Source organism: Phalacrocorax aristotelis, chromosome 4, assembly GCF_949628215.1.
Source record: "Phalacrocorax aristotelis chromosome 4, bGulAri2.1, whole genome shotgun sequence".
NCBI classification, from domain to species: Eukaryota; Metazoa; Chordata; class Aves; order Suliformes; family Phalacrocoracidae; genus Phalacrocorax; species Phalacrocorax aristotelis.
The window spans coordinates 74,055,455-74,079,351 of record NC_134279.1 but is presented as its reverse complement, the minus strand read 5'-3'; the positions used below and the strand labels follow the sequence as shown (position 1 = coordinate 74,079,351).

The following is a 23,897-nucleotide window of genomic DNA, read 5'->3' as shown; positions in this document are numbered from 1 at the left end:
GTATACTATATGAGGAGTGGCTGAGGGAACTGGGGTTGTTTAGCTTGGAGGAGGCTGAGGGGAGACGTTATTGCTCTCTACAGCTACCTGAAAGGAGGTTGTAGTGAGATGGGGGTTGGCCTCTTCTCCCAAGTAACAAGGGATAGGATGAGAGGAAACAGCTTCAAGCTGCGTCAGGGGAGGTTTAGATTGGATACTAGGAAAAATTTCTTTACTGAAAGAGTGGTCAGGTATTGGAACAGGCTGCCCAGAGAGGTTGTGGAGTTGCCATCCCTGGAGATGTTCAAAAAACACATAGACGTGTCACTTGGGCATGGTTTAGGAGCCAAGGTGGTGTTGGACTTGACGATCCTAGAGGTCTTCCAACCTTAATGATTCTATACTAAGAAGTAGTATACAACTTGATTATAGACTGGAATTTAACATCCGGACGATATTCGACTGACTTAAACACCTGCAGTTGGATATGGGCGCTTCCTGATCGCTCTTGACCTGCCTCGAGCTTCCAGCGATTAGATACCGTCACCGCTGTGCGTTAAGGAACCCTTTATATCGTAACGCTCTCCTGGCAATTGCTTGATTTCTGCCCCTATCTCCCCGCCTGCTGTCAGATAAGCTTCCCAGGCGACGCGCTGCTCCTTTCTGGAGGGATCCAGCTCTACGAAACCCTTCGCCGGGCCGTGTGGCTCTGCCCCGCCCTTACCGCCACCCCCACCCGCAGCCCCCCGACCGCCCTGCCCCACCCCGCCGCCACAGGCAACCCCCGCCGTCCCCCGCCCGCGCATCCCGCCGGCCAATGGGAGAGCCGCTTAGTCGCCGAGCGTTCGCCCTCCAATGGGCGGCACAGTTACTGGCCTGCGGCCTCGGGAAGCCGCACCCTGTCAGGTGGGGGCTGGGGCGGTTCGGTGGTGGCGGGGGGTGGGGGAGGAGGAGGAGGAGGGGGAGGGAGCGGCGCGGCGGGAGGCGGGGCTGAGGCTCAGCGGCGGCGGCGGCAGCCTCAGCCTCCTCAGCGGGACCGTCTGCAGCGGCTCCTTCTCTCCCGCTGCGTCCCGCCGCCCTTTCTCACCTGCTGTCGGGTGAGCGCTGCAGCGGGGGGTGGCGGGATGGGAGGGGGGGTGCGCTGGTAACGGCGCGGGGGGTGGGGGTGGGGTGGGCAGCGGACAGGCGCAGTCGTTAACGGTCCTTCGTGCGCGCGGCGCGGGTGCGCAGCCGTTAACGGTCCTCGGTGCAGGGGGGCGCAGCCGTTAACGGTCCTGGGGGCGGGGGGGTGCAGCCGTTGGCGGCGGGCGGGCCGGGGGGGGGGGCGGTCGCTGCGGAGGCTGCGGAGAGGCGAGTGGGGGGGGGGGCGAGGCTGGGGCGCAGCCGCTGGAACCGGCTTGTTTAGCCCGGGGCGGCGGGGAGGGGGAGGGGGTGGGGGTGTTGTGTCGTCTGTGCCTTGAAAACAAGCAGCGGGTGGTTGTGGGGGGTGTGTGTGGAAAAGCTCTCCGTGCGCGGGTCTCTGTGGCGGTGGAATGAGGTAGCCTGCAGCCGCCGAAGGGGCTGGGGCTGGGCTGCGGGGGCGATGCAGGGTTGGATGAGGCAGGTTGCTGCCAGCCCTCCTGCCGGAAAGCGGCCCCCCACCCCTGCCCACCGCCCTGGGCCAGGTGGGATGCGCCTGCCGCTCTTCCCGCCGCAGGAAGCGGCTGCTCGGCGTTTAAATCTCCATTTCACCCAGGCGATGCGTCGTCTGGCCCTTCCCCCGCCGCCCGTCTGCTTCACCTGCCTCTGCTTCTGGGCTCTGAGGTGACCTGCCGATTGGCAAAATGCGGGCATTAGCGAGTCCAAATAACCGTCCGCAGAGGACGTCGGAATGAAGGAGGGGATGTGATGCATTTGTGCGGTGTTATTGATTGGCGGGGTACCAGAAGCAGCAGCAGACGGGCAGTTGTTTTGTTTCCTCTGCTGGAAAGGGGTATCTGGATTGTAGCATTTCCAGTGTCTGCTTTTGATACAACATGTCCCGTGTCTTTTTTACATAATTACTGCACGGTCTCTATGCTGCTTTTAAGCATTTGGTTCTTAATCTACATTGGCTTTAGTTAAAACTAGCAATTAGGGAGGGGGAAATTCCAGTCAAGCTGGAAAAATATTTATGACTATACTGAGATTGGGGGCTAGGAATAGCACTGGGATTTAAATCTTTCATGTGATACTGCTTTAGCTCAATGGTGTAGGCTCATTGCTGGGTTTTATTCTCTGCTTTTTGGAAAGTCGCTATAGATCATAACATTATCATATACTAAATGTATTCAGTATTCTTGCATGATGACTTATGTCTTTATAGAGCTTTACGAAACATGTCTACCTTCAGTTAAAGGATTCTCCAACTGCAACTACTGCTGCGTAATTTCTGTATGCTTTGCTGAAAGCTACAGGTATCGCCATGCACAGAGGCTGTTTGCGGCTCTGGGTTCGTGTAATGTGACTGAATGTGCTAACGGACTACTCAGCAGTTCTTGACTGCTGCAAATTTTTTCTTTTTTTGGTAGAATAAATTATTTTTAACATTAAGAAACACAAACTATTTCTAAAATGGGCTTCCATTTTTCTTTATTAAATTGATTGATGTAACCATTCTGTGCCTCAATAAGAAAATATTCTTTTTAAAGCTGTTGTATGATAAGTGAGAAAAATGCAACTATGGACTGGCTCCTTAGTTCTGGAGCAGGTGACTTTGGTATTTTGTTATATTCAGTAAGCAGATGTGATGTGATTGTGTGAAAATAGTCTTAAGCGAACATAAGGTTCTATGTAGTTCGCCTCAATGAAGGAATTAATGCTTGGTGGTTTTCTTAGGAGAGTTTCCAAGAAGAGACAGTTGCAAGTTTTCACATCTTCACTGTAACAAGATAATATGTGCATTACCACATTTGCACGTTTAAGTATCTTGCAGTTTTACTGGAGCTCTGTTTTCTATGCAAGGTTACACGCAGACGATAGTGCTTTTTAGCCAAAAAGTGTTGTATTGCCTGATTGTTTTCTTTTTTATATTTGGCTATGCTGTGAGAAATCAGGATGTTTGTGCTTCATCTGAAACAAGCACTTCTGCTAGCCTGTTGTGCCAGTGGGTTCATTAGAGTATGGTTCACTAATGCTGTAGAGTGAAGAAGGTCATCTGCTGAATGAGTATTTTTCTGTAGCATTTCTTTATAGATGTCTCCAACAGAAAATGACTCAAATCTATTCTTTCTTTGAGGTTCACCATCAACATTAAATGTTATTTTGCATGTATGGAATTGGATTACTTGGTGAGATTATGTGGACAAACCCATTTGAACACTCAGACCTTCACAGGACTAAGGATAAAGCTACTTCTGCCCCACTTGAGCCTCGGTTTTTGAAGGGTAGCTTCACAGCATGAAGTGCTTTTAACAAATCTCCTCATGCAACATTCTGTGACTTGCTATTAGAGGAAAAAGCTGCATTTTGAAGTAGCCAATTTTGTTAATGAATAGAATAAAATGTTACAACTGGAGGCGTCAAACTAGAAGGATGGTTAGCGTGTTGATTGCTAGTAAGCGTATAACTTCTGTGTGACAAGTGCTTTCTAACTCTGAGGAGGCTACAGAGTAAATCTTGTACCCACTGCTTTTCTGAGTTGTAGAAATGGTTTTCTTAATTATTTAAGAGCTGTAGCAGTGGTGAATAGGGGGTAGTTTGTAAATTCCAAACTGTTGCTATGCAAATGAGCCAGTCCTGTTTTGAGGGAAAAACTCATAGTAACAAAACTTGCCCAATACTTACATGAAGTGTTGCTTCCATTGTGCAGTGGGGACACCTGAATCATGAGGATAAGAAGTAAAAAATAATGCTAAATTTCTGATTTTGATGGCTTTTAAATTAGAATTTACTCTTGGACCATGCTGCATGGCAGAAAGCAATCCGTTTGCAAATGCAAATGTGTTAGTAATTCATATGTGACTAAATATTTTTAGATGTTTTTAGAGTGGTAGGAGCTTTATATTTGAAAAGTGATTGTGAGCAAATATGAATGTAGGTTTAAACTGCTGATTCTGTTGTGCAGGGCATTTGATATCTGTTGAGTAACCTACCTAAAACTCTTCTGTATTAAACTACCTAAAGATTTTCTGTGTTAACAGATTCAAAAGCAGGTGTTTTTTAAAACAGTAGAAGCTCCTAGATTATCTCAGTTTTGCAATTTTAATTCATATAATTTAATCAGCCTTCTCAGAGGAATAGGAAAACATTACCTAGTCTTGCCACTTTTTCAGCATTTCTCTTCAAAAGTACTTCTTTTTGGTAGGGCTGAGAAACATCAGCTGAACAAACCTGTTGGTAAAGAAGGGTGTAATATGTGGATCATGCAAAGCAGTTTATTTCCTGAGGACAGCTTCTACTCATTAGAGGTTGTAATGCTTAAAAAGTACTGGTTATATGGATATGTTGATCTATGATAATTTTTACTTCAAAATTACCCTTTTCTATGGTTACTTTTCTTATCATTTTGAAGTAGTGCATGTTCAACAACAGGGTTCCATAGTGATTTAATGGAATGTTCAACATAACTTTATGATAATGTCTGTTATCATCTCAGTAGCTTCTGTTGTTTACGGAGAATTATCTTGATAATCTTTAGTAAAATTGAAGCAAATTATTTCTTTCCTGACCAGTCAGAGGATGTTGTTCACGGTGGTCTTGTCAGTTCAGAAATTTTAGTGGTTAGTAGTTGCAAAAGTTGTAAGGGCAGAGACTCCAGGAATCACAATTTTTAGACTGTTGTTAGAACTCCTGGTTTTTCAAGTCAGTCATTTGTCATGAGGGTTTTGGTTTAACACTCTACCCAGCCATCCTGGTCTTGAATAAAGTTTAAATGTTAGTGCTACTCTGGGGAATTCTAAAGTATAACTGTTCTTCATTTCAGGGAAAATTAAGATTTAGCGTAGAGGTGGGTTTGAATAAATACTGCCAGTCAAGCTGCCTGACCATCATGTATGCTTGCCGGCTTTGCTGGATTGGCTCTTTGACTGTTGAGAAGAAACTCAAAATGTTGTCAAAGTGTAGCCAAACAGGAGTAACAACTTCTTCAGCACCTTCCTAACTTCCTCCTTTTGACCTTGCTTATTAGATTGTGTTTTGAGAAATGATCTCTGCCTGCTGTGGTGGGTACAGTTATTATTCAGTGCAAGATCAATCTTTCAGCCTCAGATCAGTTGCGTTAGCAAGTGGGATATCAAAAGTGTTTTTCACCATCACTTATTTGAGTGGCTTTTGCTGCAGATTAATTGAAAATTGATATACATGAAAGGGCATTTCAATTCCGTTTTAAAACTGGGATATGAAGAGCTGATCTTTAAAACTGAGACTTGGAGTTTCCATGCTTTTGAGACTAATCAGATATTCCTTTGCATTTTTAATTGACTATACATTGCATTTTGTCTTATTTTAAAATTACTTATTTTTACACTCTATTTTGTGTATGGTTTTCAGGTCATGACTCCTGAAATCTGAAAAGGTGGGGAGTAAAATACTTTGGAGTTCGAGATCATCTTTTTCTTTTATACACCTGAATGAATTGCTAAAAAGGGCTTATGGAGATTGTGAACAGTAAATGCAGTTAATCAGTAACACTTTATGATATCTTTGATACTTTCACATCAAATGAGTAGATAAATGTTAAGTTGTGGTACATTTATGCACCAGAGATTAGGGGGAAATGAAACTGCTATACCCAAGATCGTCTAGGGTTTTGGTTGGTATCAATAAACGTGTAAAAGCAACTTTTGACTAAAACCTGTAATTTAACTTGCAGCCATAGAAACTGATTTTGGTTTATTTTGGGTTTGTTTTCATTTTGTATGTACAAGTTTTAAATTCTTGGTGTGGTGCTTTTCATGCTTTTTATTACTATCATGTTTCAGATCTTGAATCTTGAGAGGTGTGATACACTATTTCAAATTTATTGTAGCTGGTGCTGGATTAAACCAGCAAGTGTCTGGGAAAACCTCGACCCATGAAGATTGTTCTATGGGGCTTCTTGGTTGGTTGTTTTTTTTGTGTTTTGTGTTGGGGTTTTGTTACATACTACTGGGCATAAAGTTGGTGTTCCTGCATTGTGACTCTGGAGGAAAAGGATAAGGCATACTTTGAGTTTAGTTTTTTTTGAATGGCTGTCTTCCCCTTCCCCCACCCCCCCTTATATAGGGATTTAGGTAAAAAGTTAGTAAATCCTTTAGTGCTTCCCCAACGCCAGTGGATCATATCTGGTTTAGATGGAGAGGGAGGTAAAACATTATACGTTTAGTTTAAGGGAAAGCTATTACTACTTTTATGTGTCAAAGGAAGGTGGTGGATTTCTGTGCCTTGACTCAGAGAGGACCCTCCTGTTGCTCTCTTTGATTGCTGCTACTTGTAACTGCATGTCTGCCTATGTGTGTTTCTCACTGCACTTTCCATCTACTTTAGAACCTACACTAATGCTGATGCTCCTGAGTTATATGGATCATCATATACTGAGCTTCTTGCCTCTCTCCTGGAAAGAGAGGATGTTTGTGATTGTAGCATGGGGTGAGGATTTTGACAGGTGGGGTGTCCATTTCTGGATCTGCTGTAGCCTTTATTGTTGATCAAGGACACTGTCTTTGACTCAATTCCAGCCTGTTAATGGAGATGTTGATTTAGGGGCAAGGAAACCCCAGTTAAGATGCCTATACCCTTGCTTCACAGTTGTGGAATGATAGTCCTTCCAGTATCCTCCAGTTTTCCCTCACTGCAGCAACTTGGGGAGGAGCCAAGAGCAGAGAGCACAGCGATCAGTTTGCTGCACAAATTGGAGGAAGGTAGTCTCACACTGTCCTCTGGCCTGCCTAGCCACCAGAAAATAAAGAGCATTTTGGCAGCTGGTCAACAAAAACCAGAAATGGTGAACAGAAGGCTGGGAAACATGGTTAAAATCTGAATGTCAGCCAGAGAAGCTGGACTTAGGCAGTCTTGAAAATTATGAGGGCAGCCTTATTAATTGAACAGTGTGGCTGGTGGAAAAGTTGCCTGAGGCTAAGAGTCTTTATGGGTCAACACCACTAAAGTGGGGAGACACCCCTCCACGCCTCAAGCAAAGCTCACAATGTCAAAATAAACCTTTGTAGCTGCATTTGCCACTTCAGCTGCATGTTTAATGGGTTTCAGATCCTGGCTAATGTGAGTGGGCTAAAGTATTGAAATAGTTGGTCTCTCAAAAAGACAGACTACTATTTTTCTTGCTCTTTTTTCAGACATTAACGTAAGTATGATATTTATTGGTACTGGAGTAGTGACCATTATGTTAATTATTTTTAAGCATTTATTAAAACAACCCACAAAGCAAAGAATGCTAAAGATTGCATAATGAAAAGATAAGTGATTAGTTACTTAGAATATCATGGGTCTGTTTGTCATAATGTCACCTTTTTAAAAAGCTTAAGCTTATTTCTGCATTCCCTGGTTTTCAGGGCATTAAGTCATTAGTATGCTTGCATATGTTGTTGAAATACGTTAGTTCTGTAATAAATGAACTATATTTTAGGAAATTAATTGTACCTCCAAGTCAAATGGGGGCCTATTATTGCACATTTTCAGTAGTGTAGTTACTGGAGTCACTTAAGAATGAGGCAGATTTTGAATGCCTTTTTCTTTGCAGACCTTTAATCAGGACTAGACACCTTCCTAAATAATACTGTTTGTTATCAGTTATTTGTTTGAAGACCTGTTGTGATATCACGTAGATATAGTAGAAGGAGAAGGTGAAGTTATTAAGTCTGAAATTTTGTATTTGCTACTTTACTTCTTGTACTACAGTTTTTGCTTGTTTAACTTAATCCTTAATTTGATGTGTTAATAATTAATGAATAGGATAAATTAAGTTCATTTGACTGAAGCTCAAATCTAAATTTATTCTTTCAAGGATTTGATGATCTGAGAGAGAGTAATCTGGTAATTTTCTCCTCCCTCCTCTCTGTTGCTATAGTAATCCTAAATTTGAACCTTGTTTCTGCAGACTTTTTTTTTCTTTCAAGTATGTTTTGTAATAGCTGTGCAGTGTGTTCTCAAACCAAAATATTGAGAATTCAGGTTTTGCTGTTGCTTTTTTTTTTTTTGCATGTGACCTCTGAGGTAAAGCTGAAATTAAGCAGTCTTAACACTTGCCTTCTCTTTCTCAAGCTCTGGGAAGACCTTGTAGTATTAATCTTTCTAATCATGTTTTAGGCATACATAATTTAGGGAGAAAAACAAGCAAATAAAACCCCACCTAAATAAAATAAGACCCAAACCCCTCTCTGAGTGTCATGAAAAGCTGTTAATAATGGTAATTATAGAAGTCAACATCCAAATTGCAAAGGTCATAACTTAGTTTAGCATCCAAATGTTCTTGCAATTCCAGTTTTACAGCAATGTTCAGGGCTTATTTGATGAGGTGTTTTCAGCTACTTCTGGTGTGGCTGAACTTCTGATACAGCAATAAATGCAGATAAGTCTGGCAACTGTATAAAATATTTGTGCTATTACCAAACTTTATTTTTTTTAATATACAAAAAAAGTGGAAATGCAAGATCGAAGGTTAACAAATTGAAGAGGGCCATCAGGAGTAAGCAGAAAACCTGAAAAAGACTGATCACTTCTCTTGTCAGGGAGCATGGGGACAATGAAATAAGACTAAAAATAATTTAGATACAGGTGAAAAACTACATGAAAAGTTTGCCTTTAATTTTCAGTGAAGGCAGTTTTGAACGTACATATACTGGCAAACAGTGAAGTTATAAAAACTATTTCCATAAAGATAAAGTTGAACTTCCCTGGTGCAGATCAGTGGGACTATATAATATTTACTTTGGAATTTTGAAGTAGGTGGTCTGTGTAATTAGAGGCTCAGTTGCAAGAGTCATTACTAAATGTCAAGGCAGAAGGGAACTGGATACAAAAGTAGTCACAATGGTTAGAGGAAAAGGTGGGTTAGGATAGTTATTCTGTCATTAGTGTGACGTTAATATTCAGGGATTTGTTTAAATTTAGAGAAGCTATTTGATATGGAGGTAAGAGGAAAATGAGGTGTGAAGTGATACAGCTCTGAACAGAGGAGGACTTTGTCAGAGAAATCTAATGGCTCTTTTTGTAAGATACCTGACTACTTGGAGAGGATACGTGGTTAGAGCTGACCTCTTTTAACTTAGAAGTCATATAATGTGTAAGTCGATTCCATGTGACAGCTAGGGTGATGTTTCTGTGCAAATTGGTTTAAAATGGTGACAGGATGTGTTGAGTTTGTGTAGAACTGGGTGACCACAAGATGATGGATTGGAAGTATGTTAATAGTGGAATTTGTCAAGGGTTGGTTTCAAGAGTTAGTATTTTCATTAAAACATTGATGTGTTCCTACTTCTTATGCCAGTCTTGTGTTTTCTCATCAGATGTCAGGTATCATCAATACAAAAGGAGGTTTTGGACAGAACAAAGTTGAGACCTTAGGACATCACCAGTAGAAAAAGAAGTCATGTTTAATGACACTTTAAAAATGAAGGTGATCTTGTAATGCTTCAGGGTGACTAACCTATCAGAGTTAGCAACTGTGAAAATATTAGGATAACAGGTATACTCTTGTTGCCCTACTAATATTTTCCTTTAAAGAAGTAAAGTGGTACTGACTTTTTGCGGTACTGGTGAAAGCTGATCTGGAATATTTTGTCTAATTTCTGTCACCTACCAACAAGTAAAAAGGGTATTTGGTCTGGAAGAGGTGCAGGGACTGGTTCCTAGAATGACTAAGAGAATGGAGAATTTGCTTGGTAAGGGGGCTCAGAGTGTCTTGTTTGATCATGGAAAACAAAGCATGAAAGAAGTTGCTCTTCATAAAAATGAGTGAAACAACACAGGTGGGTAAAAAGAGCTTCTTAAGCTTGAGGTGTGAGAACAAATGAGTATAAACTATCCAAGAATAAACCTAGTCTGGAAATTAGAAAAGGCGGTTCCTAAGCAACGGAGGCATAGAAGTCTGCAACAGCCTTCCCTTAGGAGTAGTGGTAAGATGGAGCTGCTTAGCTTATATAAGGGGGAGGAGGGGATATAACACGTAGCTTTCCACAGTACCTTGGGATTTGAACTCCTTGACCAAGAATATCCATTTGTTCCCATGATTCCTGTCTTGTTAGTCAAATATGATACTTGACCAGATACTGTCCAGAGACCAGGAGGTACACAGATGGTCTGTTTCTTGGACAAATAGACTAGCTGCATTCTGAGGTATGTAGATGCTTATATAAAGTGATAATAAATGTTTTATGTAATACACTACATTGTATCTTATGTATTATGTTTTGCATTAAGAAATCCCAAATCAACAGAGAATAATCTAATAGATTGGATAATGAGCCCTGTATTGTCGTCTTCTCGTGCTGTCCTGTGTGATTGCAGGAAGCTGCCCACAACATGTGCACAGCTATGTCATTGTCTGCATATTTCTCTGAGAATTCTCCTTTCAGCTGTTTGAAAGAAAAAAAAATAATTGGTGCAAGCTGAAGGGTTGAGTGGCGAAACCCCTGTGTACCATGTTGCTATGTATTGCCCTGCTGTTCCTGTTTATTGCCCTAAGACTCTGTCCATCTAATAAGCTTGGAGTGTAATATTTTGAGGAAGCATTGTGCTTGTGTTTGCACTAATGAGGAACGCTCCCATATCTCTGCATAATAGAAGATTGGTGGTTTTGAAGGAGTCTTGACAAAGACAAGGCCTCTACTGCCTTCTCCCTGACAGAAACACACTAATTGGCAAATTGGGGAATTAACGTTGCCTGAGGTTACAATATTTTTCTAATTTATTCAATTATTATGACATGTTAAATCATGCTTTAATTCCTGCTGAGGTGTTTCAGACCTAGGAGGGGATTCGTAAATGCTCATTTGTGTAATTGTTTTGCCTCTATCAATCAGTAGTGTAAGTTACTGGTTATGCTTTTTATACGAACAGAAACAGAGGTAGAGATACAGTATTTGCTTTATATTTTTCTATTCTCTAACTCTGCCTTACTTATTCTTTTTTGTAAATGTTACTCTAGAAAGCTTCATTTTTGGAAGGAAGTTCAAGCATGGAAAGTAGTTTGGTTAGGACAGGATAGAAATTTAATGATGTTTGAAAGGTTCCTTCCTGACAGTGCTTAATGTGTATTATTGACTTCCCTTCAGCTGTTAGCTGAATTTCCTGTTGATTTTAGGTACAACTAATTGCCAAAGCAGTGTGTAGCCCTATCTGTGCACTTTAAATAGGATGTGTTTTCTTTATTCACAAGTTTAACAGTATTTTAATGTTTTCAGAATTAATGTAGAAGATTGAGTACTAGATCTTATTCCCTTAAATTGCTGTAGTCACACATAATGACTAATATGAATAGTAAATAGGTAGGCATAACATCAATGACTTAAATGGCACTTTGCACATGTTTAAGTGTTAATGTTGGATGAGTTACATCCCAAAGTGGAATTTTTTGGGAAAAGCTGATAAAGAATAGTTAATACTTGTGGAAGAGTTCGCTATTATATGAATATTGACTAAATTGTATTTAATCAGCTTTATGGTTTAGACATCCTCACTTGTCATTTACTGTTAAATATGTGTGAAGTAGAGACATTCTCATGTAACAAAAGAAAAAAAATGCAGTTTAAGTCTCAAACTGTTTGGCAGCCATCTCCAAAGAGTGGATGACTTAGCAGATATAATCTTAAAGCTCTTGCAATATTTAGGAATACTGGTATTTTGAAAGAATATATGGGCAGTAAGAAAATTGTAAAAGTTTATTATCTTGACCTTTTTGTTGTTAAATAATGTTTTTTCAACTAGACTGTACAGGATTTGTCATGGTAACTGATTAAAGTAAATAATATCACTTTGGAGTGATAGAAATTATAATAATAATTACTGAAAAGCCAAGTATTCTTGTTTTTTAAAATTTGCTTTATGAATATGACACTGGAAGCTTATCAGTTTCTCCCTTCTGGTAAACAGGTAATTTTTTTGTTAACTGAAAATATGCTATTAAACATTGGAGAGGAGAAAAAGCTTTCTGGCTTTATATGCATTTTTAGATAAATTATTTTTTATTCATTTGTCTGTCAAAACTGAAGCTGAGTATTGCTCAGTTGTCTTAAATTCAAATAATCTTTTATTACATGGTGTAGAATAGCATCCCCTGCAGATGTGGCTTATGCTATAGCTAGTTCTGAAAGGGATGCAAAGTTGGAATAATTTATATTTTCAGTAGCCTATTCAGCTGTGGCATTTTGATTTCTTATTTCGTATGAGAGTCAGTTGTTTTGAAAATTCTGCATGATGTTAGCTGGTGACACTTCTTTTAGTAAGTGTTTTTAGAACTATATTTTTCATTTTGTCACTGTGCCTCGTAAACAGGTAAAATCGAAACTGTCCTATAAAGTGAGGATGCATGTTGACATGCAGTTTGATCTTTGGAGGATAAATCAGAAAAATCTTACTTCCTCTCACTCCCCCCAAAGAAGAGTGAGTGTCTATCCTTTCCAGGACTAGTTGGATTAGATTAAATTCCCTGTGAAAAACGTTAAGGAATAGTTGGTGGAGAAAGTAGCATCTGCACAGAACAAATTTGCAACAAGGAGATACAGTACACTGACTAGCTAATGGGCTGTTCAGATTTTGTTACTGTTAATTTCTTTCTATATTAAAGATCTGGAAAACTGAAACAATTTATATTAACAATCTTGTATAGGTTACTTAAGGCTGGAGGAGAGCAAGAAGCTTGAGGATAACAGAGAAAGATCAGCGATAAGGTTGATAAATAATAATTTAAGCTGGTGAGTTATCGCTATTGTGTGTCATTGAACATCTTCATAAAACCATCTGATTTTTAGTGATGTTCATAGAAGTGCATGAGATTAAAGGGGAAAATATTTGAAGTATTTCCTGTTCAGTGTTAGCTGGTAGATCTCTGAAATTCTATAGTAAGGTCTGATACTAATAAGAAAGAAAACAGTGGGCAAGTATGAGGCAGGAGGGAAAGCTGAGGTCTTAGTTTAGAGAAGAGAGACGAGAAAAATACATTCAAGTAGAATAGAAAAATAAATTGATACTGTAAGGACAGAAACAGTTTTGAAAATCTGGATTACATTACACAGAGGATTTATCTAGGATTTTTTGCACATAATATGTTTAAAACTTTAAAAAGTCACATTCTTTATTAGCTCATGGGACTCACTGCTATGAGTTATTGTTAAGGTCAAGAATTTAGCACAGTGCAAAGTAAGATTGCACATTCTATATCAGTTATACAAGGAATGTTGAAATGTATGTAATTGTTTTTCATGGTGTAAAGTATAAATCAATAAATCACTGCAAATGAATGTGAGTTATTGTGTTCTTAAAACTACACACTGGCCATGGTTAATCAGGATATTTGAAGAGTTAAACCACTAATTTGACTGAGTTTGGCAATTTTTCCCTTTTAGACAAAGTTTTGGCATTTGCTTGTAAAACCCCAAATGGTTTTTACTCTGGCAGCTGCAGAAACTCTTTGTATGCAAAAGAGAATTCTACAGAATATCTTCCCTTCAAAATCAGGGCAGTTGACTAAATAAGCATCATGCTTAATATTTGAGCATTAGATTTGTCAGACTTGTTTTAGTTTTAAAAAAAAAAAAAAATCTGAAGTGCTGAATTTCTGGCTCCAGGGTAGCTGAAGTTGAATGGCCTGTATAGACTGCATATATCTTGTGTGGGGACTCCTGGGAGAGACATGATAGAATATATTAGTGTGTGGGTATACATAGAAAGGTAACCTTTTAATGTTAAAAACAGCATAGTAAATTATCATGTGGCCCTATAGAATACATTTTTTGTAGGTTTTTGGTTGGATTTCATAAGCTTCAGTGGATGCTTTGTTACTGAACAACTCCCAACAAAGTGGGAGTTGCTTGTGGCCAAATATGCTCTTAAGTATGTGGCCATGTTGGATCCTATTGAAATCCCTTAGGGGCAGGAGCTTCTGTTGAACAGGTTTGGGTGGGGGGGGTTATTTACAACTTACCTACCCTAGTCTGTGTTCCAGCTCACAGCATGGCCACACAAACAGTTGTGTAGGCTCAACAATGTAGCAGGCACCATGTGGGAATAACTGTCAAGGAAGAGTTTGAAAATAATACAGTGCTCCTGAAACAAAATATGGAAACAAAGACTTAAAGAGTAGATGCAAGTGATTATTGTTTTCATTTCACACAGTTGTTTTGCCCATCTCCTTGGAGGGCTGCTTACCAACTTCCAAGGTTTTGTTGAGATGAATTGGACTTCACATGGGCAGAAGCTGCTGGCATGTATCCGACTGCATGCTGCGTGGGAAATCACTGTAAAAGCTGGGTTTAGAATCCTGGCTTTGAATACTGCGTGCATGTCACCATGTTTAGCAATTTCTGATGCCAGTAGCCTTTCAATGAGCTTGAGAGAACTGTACATATGTATTTCAGCAATAAAATAGTGGCAGTAGGGTTTCTAGAAAGAGTTCATTTTACAGTTTCAGTCAGGAATAGAAGTACTTTGACAGTGCTGTGTGGCTTATTCAGGATCCTGTCTGTCTCCCAGCTGATTTGACACAACTATGCATCCTTGATTATTTTAACTTAAATTTCTGTTTCTGGAATTATAAACCCAATGCTGGCTAGGTGTAATTTTTAGAACACAGTGGATAAAGGACTCTGGTTAGTACTAGGCAAACCTAAGCAGGTGTACTGGGTTTTTACAAGTTTTCTAGCTATTGGTAGTGGTAATGGTGAGAAAGGGAGGACATTTTGTCCAGGAGTAGAAGAGGAGTTGCTCGGATGGGGATCCAAGTAAAAACCAATAATAAAGACAACACGACAGTCAGTGGAGTTGTTTTAGGCAACCAAAAATAAGACACATGTATAGAAATATTGGGGTTTTTTACTGTTAATCTTCAAATGTTTGTCAACTAAAATAATCCTTGCCTAAAGATGTTAGTCTTTGTGCATGGATAGCATTCAGTTTAATCTGAAAGCATGGGAATGTGTAGAACAGGAGCCTTTCATGTTTTACATTGGGACTTGAATTCAGTAAGTGCAGCCAAAAGCATTATTTCAGTTTTGTTCTTCTGGTTTTAATAATGGTTTTAGCTTATTTTGTCAAATGTTATAACCATGCAAAATCTTTTGGACCTTTGGATACTCTGGCTGTTCAGGGCAGGTGTGCTCCTCTGTGGGGCTGAACCTTGAGAGAGGACTTGTGTGCTTGGGCTTGTTCTCTCAAAGCTGGATGTGTGGAAGAGCGGGAGGGAGAGCTGGTGCCCATCTCCTAGGGTCTCAGACTGGATGGCCAGAACCAGACCCATAAAGGAAATGCAGCCAGTTTGGCTCCTTTAGTGAAGGCAGCCTTTATGATGGGCCTACTTTGTAACAGCAGAGCAGAGCATAAGTTGTTTTGTTCTGTAACTGTAGATTGTGGTGTGCGAGGCTCTACAGCCATTCTAGTAATTGAGCGAGTATCAGGCTTGGGTTAGCCCTTGTCCTCCTGTAATGCAACCAGAATCTTTATGCCATGGTTTGTGCATGTCCATCTGTTTTGTGTGTTCTCCTTTATTCTGTTGAATTTTCAGTTGAATAAAGTAATTGTCTGCAGACTAGAATGGTCCTAGTTAAGAAATACGCCTAGCAGAAAGTGTGAGAGTAGCCATGATTCCCAAAATATTGAAGTCCAGGCTGCTGTTGGCAATTGTGTTTGTGATTCTGAAAGGAACTTTTGCTAAAATGGCCATTAAACATTGTGTTTGCATGATTTACAGTGACTGGGGAAACTGGACTACTGTATTTTCCCCAAATGTAATTCTGAAACCCTGTAGAGCAAAGTAAATAACAGCTTTTGCCACTGTCAGGTGGACACTTCACTCTTCTTCTGCTGGAAGGTAAGCTCTGGGTTTGCATAATGTTGATTTATGCAGCCATATTCAGTTGTGCAATACTTGCCTGGCAAGGTAGGCAGTGTGATCAGGAAGATGGTTTTCTTGTGGTGTTCCATCTGTTGCAGTGTGGGTGTGCTTGACCCTTGAGGTTCACCTAGAAGTAGGAAACATGACTACATAATTTTGGGGTGGGGAGTGCATTCACACTCCCCTAGGAAAAAGACAAACAGAAATTAGTTGCTTCTAAAACAGAGTTCGTAGGGGTTTCTTGACAAACCATTTCCTGATACGGAACAACAATCTAATACAGGAAAATGAGTTCCAGGAAGACTTCTATCCATAGTTTGTGTCTTTAATCTGTAGATTAAAGTTGTCAAGAGCACTCTGAGACATGGAAAAGATTGCTCTTGGATTTGGAAACTGTGTGATGGGATGAACTTTGTCTTACTGTCACTTCCAAGACTTCTGTGAAGATAGCATTGATATCCTGTATATAGGATGTGCATTTTAAACGCTGTCCAGAAATTTTCAGTGTAGGGTGGGTAAAGGATGGTGTGACCACTTTGTCTTCCTAAAATTTTTCGTCTACCTGAAGGACTTACAAATGCCTGATTAACCACCATGTAAAAGAATTTTTTTTTTTTAATTTGAGTAAGCCTGGGTCTTAGCTATCTGATTTGGAAATAGGATAACAGTATATATGCGAGGCTCACATTTCAAAGCTGCTGTCCTGTGCAAGTGCAGTATAAAATCTCAAATGGAAGGTTTATGTCAAAATTAATACTTAGGCTTGCATTCTCCAAAAATATTTGTTTCCTCCTGCATACACGCTTTTAAAAACTCTGTCCAATTCTACTGTGTCAGGACACTAAATAGGTCTCATAATTTGTCCGGATTTCCATCCCCATTAAAACTGGGAAGTGCTGTAAAAGAACTGGGGGGTGCCACCTAGAAAAGCCTCAGATGAACATGAATGAGAAACTAATGAAAAGTTCATCTCTACTGCCTTCATCTGCCTGATTCAAGCCTACTTAAAGTCTCCAGTTGTCATATTAGCCTCTACCTCATTTATGTATTTTGATTCACTCTCCTCTAGCTCAAGCTGGTAACGCACCCATTAACAACATTTGTGCTGCTTGCATATCAAACTTGCTGGTTCCAGCATAATGCCTGCATGCTCTGCAATCACTGTAGCAATTTCTGAGTTACTTGGACTCTCTGCCAGTTATTTTCTGGCTGAATTTATGCATCTAGTCATGAATATTCAGGTTAGTTCCATCTCAAAAATCTCAACCACCCAGTCTCATAATAATGCAGGATTTTTTTCTTGTGGGGCATTTGCTGTAGGATCTCTGGAGTTATAGGTATATTAATCATTAATTCACCAAGAAACCTTAGTCTAGTTCACTAGGTAAGTTCAGCTTCTGGCTCTGTTGCCAGTTGGTTGCACACTCTGCAACTTAGCCTCTTCATCCTTCTTTTTGTGATTTCATAATCTTTTGGAGCAGGTGCGATCGTTGCTTGTAACTTACTTAACATTTACGGAAAAGCATAAAGAAATTAATGTATTCTGAATTCATGAGCTCTTGAATGTTATTTTGGGGGTTTATTACATAATTTTGAGTAGCAACAAATGCTGCCAGAACACATTTAATATGTTTGATACCATTGCCTAATAAATCCATCAACAAAAATGGGATATTGTGTAAAAAAAGAGTTTTAGTGTACCTGTGATTCAGATAAAAATTGCATAAGGAAGTATAAGGTCTTAAAAAGGGGGGCTGTATGTCAAGTTATCTGAAACTAATAATCACTGTTGATGGATAGGTAAGATAGTGGGGTTTTTCTTTTTTTTTTTTTTTTTTTGGCCATGTACCTCAGAGCAGGAACTCAGAACAACACAAGAAGAGTTAATGAATGGGATGTCTTCACATAAGAAAAATAGATATAATTTAGTACAGTCTAACATTAGTGACACTGTTCCTTATTGTAATATGTAAGGAACATACTAATACTCTATTTCAGCCTGGAAAGCAAAACTGATATGCTTATGCACTTCCAGTTTGTCCTTGCTTCAACAAGAATGTCTTGTCTCCAAATCAGGATATGTAAGAGCTGTTATTAAGGTTTAATAATTTCTGGTGAACGAAGAAGTTGAACTACAGTATTGCAATTTTGCAGTCCTTCCTGCAGAATGCTTTTATAAATCCCTAAGCTCTGTTTACACAATCAGAATAAACTGTAAAGCAGAATCTGATTAATCCGCTTGATTTTTAGAATTTCAGTTTCTTAGTAGACTTCCTTGATTAAAAACAGTAACTCCTCCAATATGTCTAGTCTCCATATATACGTGTCTTGCGGTTAAAAACACCACAGAATATTTTCCTCCTCCCATCTTTAAATATTCCAGTTTCAGCCTTTTAATGAACAGTAATAGTAAATGGAAGATTTTTTTCTTTAGTTATGGTCTCTTCCATACTAGAGGTGAGATTGAGAAGCAGTGCCTTGGTGTCTTTGTTCATGCATGTCCATAGACAATTTGGAGGGATTGTAGGCATGCCACCCTCTCTGTTGCTGATCTGTAGGGTTTGTATACTCAGAATGTAAAGTGTAGAGTTGTCCTTTAGTCTCTCATAATTCCTATGGCTGACTTGAACCCTTGGAGTACATTGCATTTAAATTTGCTCTAACATTGCCGGTGCAATTATATTTAAAACTAAAATGATCTGATCTTTGGGTTTTCTGTATCTGATCAGTTTAAGGGTTTATCCTGGGAAGTCTTCTGTTCTAGGGGTAGTACCCAAACAAGTAAGTCACCAGATTATTCATTCTAGGATGGGAGATGTTTTTGGCATTTAACCTGAATTAACTTTAAAAAAAAAAAAAAAAGAAATCTGAACCAAACCCATAAAATGGCTCTCATGCTTGCATAGAGTGAAATCATAGCTTTAGCAAGTCTAGGGCAGTTACAAAATGTCATCCAGCTGTGCTGGAAGATATTTTTGCAGAGTAGTTCAAAGGGTTAAATGACATTGTTCTGTCCGTTGCCAGCTCATTTCAGAAATCTCATTTCTCGCTGTTCAGTCTACATGAAAGTAACTGGATCCTGGCCAAAATGGGGCCACTTTGCCGATGCACTACTGCATTTCAGTTGATCCTTTATGCATCATGACGCTGATACTTTAGATGTGAATACTTAGTTACTGAAATTTCTTGTATTTTTAGAAGTATCAGGGAAGTGTTTGTTACTGTTAAAAATCAGTTTTAATGTATTCTGTCATTTGTAGGAGCTTTTTTATTGATAATACTTTTTGAAAGCATAGGTTCTGAGTGGTTTCAACAGTGGTGAGCATTAAAGATAATTTAAATTTTAAACATAAGCTTTTGGGTTGGGTTTTTTAATATCTGTGATAGCATTGGGTATGTGGCTGGGGTCTTTTTGCTTGTTTGTTTTTTTTCCCAGACACTGATATGGTATAATCTTTTTGAAACCCCTAACAAACATTTTAATGAAGGTAGATATTAATGTCTAATTTTGGAATGTATGCTCTCCTTTATTTAAAAAAGGGTAGCACTGGATAGGTAGTACCGCAGAAAATATTATGTGTAAAACCTTACAGGAAAAGTGAACCAATGCTACTGTGGTCATATTGCATTGTGGGGAGGCCTTGTTAATTCTGCTGAACCTTGAGGTCAAGAGAAAATCCTGAGGGAAGAAGAAAGCTGCTCTCTCCTCTTGTCTTTGCATCTAGAGCATGTGTGTGACTTTCCCTTAGACAACTTGCAACTTGTACTGTGTCCTGCATTCAAATGAGCGCTGGAGTCTTCTGCCTTCTGAACTCCTCAGTTCTCATGCAGTGCTACAGCCTCTCCACTGCTGTGGGGAAAAGCCTGTGCCGTGTGTACTTTTCCTCTTGACCTGCTGCGTCAGAAGCATCCCCAAGTTTACAATGGACAGTGGTTAAACCTTGTCCTCAATTGTAGGTCCTGACCTAGTTCTCATTTCTGTCTGAAACCACTGGTGCAACCACAGTGTATCTCCCTGACTTGCTATTCTGTGAAGCAGTGGTAAGTGCCACTTGGGTGCGTGCTACCTCTATGTAAGCAGATGGCTTTCCTTCCGGGGGACCATGTGGAGTATTGCTAAGGAACTTGGGGGCTTTCAAGACTTTGAGTATGATGTTTCCTAGGAAAATCTGATTTCAAATGTGTGCATATGAAAATTAGGGAAATTTTCTTATCTGATTTGTTACATTGGCAAATTAATCTAATTTTGCTTCTGTCAGTTTTGGCTCTTTCTTTGGGGAAACTGCTGTGTGCATTTGTGTTCCACAAATCCGGTGTTGGAATTAAGTCTAGCAGCTTTTATAACTTTAGTTTAAGGCCACTGTTCAGTTTTGGGTCAGGCATGCTGATCAGTGTGTCTCAAGCTTTCTAAATACTTGTTGGATAAAGTTGGGGCCCTGCCCTTGGAAAGCTGGTGATCTGATTTGACCTGTGCTCAAAAATTTGAGGGCACTGGCTTATTGGCATGTTGGTGTGAGACTTGGGAAGTGCATGTGGGTTCATAGAAACCTAAAAATAAGCAGTATTTGGGTTAACCCTCTGTATTTGTATAGTCCCATGACCCTGATGGCAAAAATAAGTGTAAATGTACCTTTGCTTTCTGGTACTGCCTCCACCATCCATGAATATTAATAGTGGAAAAATATTTGAATTTTACATTGGCTTGGCCTCAGATGCTTTCTGCATAATTAGAAGATGAAAAAAAAGTAGTGACTTGACTCGTTCTTGTGTAGTACTGAGTGGCGTGTCTAGCTGAGTCTCTGACATCAGTGATGAAATTTCATGTAACAATAAAGCAGGCTGGAAAAAATGCTTGTCACCAATGTTTTCTGTTGAACCAATTTTAGTTTTGTCAATAAGGCAGAGAGGGATCACCTCTCTAGTGCAACCATTTTTATTCTACAGGCTGTGAAACTTAACTTTAAAAAACATAAACCTAAGCAATTCAGTTTCAGTGGACTAAACTGCTGAACGCATTGGAGAAGCCAGAGAGACAAGTTAAGGTATTTGGGAACTTGTGTAGTTTGTGTCACTGAAATTTCTCAGGTACGGCATGGCTGAATGATGTGAACAGAAGATTTGCACTTCACACATGCTGCAGAAGATCATTAAAAAACAGGAAGAGATATCCTACCTGATGTGAGGGAAGATTTGTCCTAATTGCAAATCTGATCAGTTTGACCTGAGTGCAGGAGGAGGATTAAGGAGGATTTTTGGTACTGTCTCTTGACTCCTTGTGCCTTCTGTCATTCAGTCTCCAGCTGTAACCAACCTACCAGCAGAGGAAGGTGCTTTTTTTTTTTTAAAAAAAAAAAGTGCTAGAATACTAGAAGTGCTTTGGAAGCTGCAAATAACATGAGCATATTGTACATGTGGGAATTTATTTTTCCCAAAGCCTAAGAAGGAAGGGCAGGTTCATAGATCTCAGAAGCAGATGGGACTCTGTTGTCAGTGCAGACATATAGTAGAAGGTATTCTGGCAGTTGGATTTAAACTTGTTCTATAAAGATTTTTTCAAAGCAGAGTTGCTGACTCAGTATGTGTGTATATGGTTAGGAAACTTCCATCTCTATTCAAGGCCAAATGTGTCTGATATTAACTCCTAAGTGTTAAATCTCTCCATACTTTTGTTAGCAGGACTGAAAGGCCCCCTTCGCCTCTATGACTAGTTAACCTTTCTGGTTAAACAAATATATCAAACTACTAGGCCCTACAAGTTAGTCTTAGAACCTCTGGATCATTTTTTTCGCTCTTTCTTGAACTCTGATATTTCATGTCTTTTTCTGAAGTGTGTACATGGGAACCAGAAATAATTTTCTAGTAGCGGATTTTTTTCAAAATTAGGGAAGATAATTTTGCACTTGATATTCCTTGATTTATTCTATGCTTACAGTAGACCACCTGGCCACAGCATAATCTTTGCAATTTCTACATAGTGATCTATGACAGCTTCTGAATTCAGCTCTAATCTTATCTTTTTCAGCACTGAGTAATTCTGGTTCCATTTTGTCTCCATTTGTACTCCTTTACATTAGATGTGTTAAATTGACTTTTATGATATTACACTATTAATTACATATTTATCTGGTTTTTACTTGGGAAGCTTCTTTGAACTGGAGTTCAGGTTTCTGAAATAAAAGTGCAGACAAATCAAGTTCTGTGGTATTTGGCAGGTTTTTATTTGGCAGTGTAATTACAAAGACTCATTTTGGTGGCTCTTTAAGTCCCGGTTCAAAGTGCAGCGAATTCAGTTTCAGCCTTAATGTTGGAGCAACTTCGTAAAATAATTTTATCTGAAAATCACAATACTGCTCTGAAGCATAAGACTGAAGCCTGTGTTTTTCACTGGACTTCAAAGAGTTTTCAGGGCTAATAGCCACCAAAGTAGTGGAAAGGAAAAGTATCTCCACTGCCATTACCATTGCTGACCATTTGTGCTCCTCTGGTAAGAGGCAGTGGAAAAATGTATGATAGTTTGCAGAATTCATACTTACACATTTTGCCTGGAGAAATGGAAAAGTCACTGGTGAAATTCCTGTTTTCTAATCTCTTTGCAAGTTTTCTGATGCATTTGTGAAGCTCTCAAAGTTTCAGAAGAAAATCTTAAGGTGTCTGTGGTTTAAGATACTTAAGTAGAGAGTTTCTGTTATATGAACAGTGTGACATCTTATGATTTCTGCTGTCCCTGTCCTTAACGTTTTATGAAGTTATGCGCCGAACATTTACAGAAATGCTGTATGAGAAGTGAAAGGAACAAGTAGTTAAGTTACTGAGTCAAAGAAGTGAAAGCAAGGTAATTTTCATGTTGATAAGTTGGTTTGAAACTGTTAGTCTTTAGCAAATTCTTGGAGGCTAGAAATGACTGTTCGGTTTGTCGTGTAAATGGCTTAGCAGGAAAATCAAAGAAGGAAATGATCCAAAGAGGCAAAGGGAAGTTAAAAGGCTAAGGCTGGGAAGAAACCAGGGACCTGCTCAACAGGAGATATGAGTTAACAGTTTCAAGAGTCATGCCCTTTTTAATCTTATTCCTAGTCCCATTTTTAGATTGGGATATCTTCCCATTTTTTGTTAGCTTCGAATGAGCTGTTTGTTGGGAATTTGATCTTTCTAATATAAATTAATAAAATGTGTTAGAGGGTTTAACATGAAAATGGTACCAGTGGTGAGTGTAGTCTGCAACCATACCTTCCAGCGTGCCCAGTGCCAGTCACTGAGAGAGGAATAATGCAGTGTGCTGCCCTGTTCCTCCTTGTGCGTCATTCCCAGCTTCCTGTGGAGTCTGATCTCTGGGATGCAACGCTTTTCCAGGTCAGGGAGGGGAGGTGAATGATTACTGGGCCTAAAAGTTTGATACTCTTGGTCTTTTAAATTGTTTATTAAAAGGAGGGAAGCTACCTTTCTGTATCTTGGCTTCTAGTGTAGTTTTAATGCTGGCTTCTCCCCTCTTCTGCTTGCAAGGACTGAATTACGTATTCTGAGCCATCTATATTGGAACTGCTGCAGAATTTAGGCAGCTGTATCTGAACAATATTCCAGATTAATCTGCCCAGCTGAATTCTGGCTTAAGTTTTAGGTGGGCTTATGCTGCATAGAATCATAGAACATAAAACAGCCCAGGCTGGAAGGAATCTTGAAAGATCATCCGGTCCAATGTGTTGTGGGAAAGGGAGCCTAGAAAAGATTTTCTAGCACTCTGCCCAGGTGTGTCTTGAAAACCTCCAATTGACAGGGACTCCACCATGTCCCTGGGGAGATCGTTCCAGAGATTGATTGTTCTCAGTGTAAAAAAATTTTTTTTATATCTGGATGAATCCTATCCTGGTGCAGCTTGTACCTGTTGCCACTTGTCCTCTCCATGTGGTTCCTTTGAAGAGAGAACCTC

The 23,897-nt window shown here is 39.6% G+C and overlaps 1 protein-coding gene across 22 annotated transcripts in view; it reads left to right on the top strand.

Moving 5' to 3' along the window:
• Positions 1–778: 778 nt before the first annotated feature.
• Positions 779–23,897, top strand: part of ADD1 (adducin 1) — a 64,437-nt gene continuing 41,318 nt past the window's right edge. For 15 of the 22 annotated variants that reach the window (XR_012660420.1, XR_012660421.1, XM_075091995.1 and 12 more), the window contains exon 1: positions 931–1,076. The gene's annotated coding sequence lies outside the window, so the exon portion shown is untranslated. Of the gene's footprint in view, positions 886–923; positions 1,077–23,897 lie in introns of those variants that run through there. The other 7 variants (XR_012660422.1, XM_075091998.1, XM_075092007.1 and 4 more) reach the window with 3 other exon arrangements.